The sequence below is a fragment of the Phodopus roborovskii genome, unplaced genomic scaffold (assembly GCF_943737965.1).
Source record: "Phodopus roborovskii unplaced genomic scaffold, PHOROB, whole genome shotgun sequence".
Lineage (NCBI taxonomy): Eukaryota > Metazoa > Chordata > Mammalia > Rodentia > Cricetidae > Phodopus > Phodopus roborovskii.
In genome coordinates this window covers 27153253-27154373 of record NW_026125281.1, presented here as the reverse complement: position 1 = coordinate 27154373, position 1121 = coordinate 27153253, and the positions used below count along the sequence as shown (strand labels likewise).

Sequence of the window (1121 nt, the reverse complement as noted above, 5' to 3'; positions counted from 1 at the left end):
ATCATAATAGCGTATGTTGTACAAAAATTGCTTTTAATAAAAAATCTAAATATCTTTTAAATTACATATTAAATTTGTTTAAAAATTTAAAAAATAAATAATTTCACTTTACTGCAACACAGGCATTCACATATAAAGACTAAGAAGATAGAAGAACAATTCCCAAAGCTCTCTGTACAATCTTGAGATCCCCATCTTGACAGAGCTGTCTTGTCCTAATGAAATGACGTTCAGGGGAGAAGGAAGTTGCATGTTCATGATGACTACTTATGAACATAGGTGTCAATATACACTTACATACAGTAATGAAAGAGCTGGAAAATTTTTATCATAATGTAATATAAATATGCTAGTAAGAATCTCCAATGCTATAAGTGCAGTGGGCAAATGTAAAACATCTCAGAGTAATAAGTGTTCGGAGAGTATCACTATCTCTGGATTTCTTCCCCTCTTAAGAATGTCAATAAACCTTATTTTGGAAACACAGTATAGAACATCTGGTAAGAGTATTTTGGAGGGGAAACAGATGTGCCTCCACTATGTGGATGACTGGACAGTTAGAGGAGATGAAGGATGAATCCTTTATGCAGATTGTGAAGTGGGTACAAGAATGTAAGTGGCAGTGACTGGAAACTTGAACTGTGTAGACAGCTGCAAGAAGTACACTCTACTAAATACACAGCTTTGAAAAATTCTTCAGTTGTCTTGATGCTACTTTGTTCTATAAGAAAGAAGTCTTATATGTAGAACATTGAAGCTAATTTTTTTTTTTAATTTTTCATCTGTAACTCTGGATCCAAGGAGGAGGTGTAAACTCTTCTCCATGGGTTTCATGGAGAGTTCCTTTACCTTTCTGTGCATTAGACTCTTAAAGTTAAAAGTCATCATTTGACTTATTTATTTATTTTTACTTTTTGGTTTTTCAAGACAGGGTTTCTCTGTGTAGCTTTGGATCCTGTCCTGGAACTCACTTTGTAGATTGCACTAGCCTCATATTTACAGAGATCTGCCTGCCACTGCCTCCTGAGTGATGGGAATAAAGGTATGCACCACCAAAATCCAGCCACTAAAGAAGAATTTGCTGGTGATGCAGAATAGGTAGAAGATAGCTTAGGTTTGGA

At 35.1% G+C, this 1121-nt stretch overlaps 1 pseudogene; it reads right to left on the bottom strand.

Moving 5' to 3' along the window:
* Window positions 1–780: 780 nt before the first annotated feature.
* LOC127233739 (uncharacterized) lies at window positions 781–885 on the bottom strand (annotated as a pseudogene).
* Window positions 886–1121: the final 236 nt, after the last annotated feature.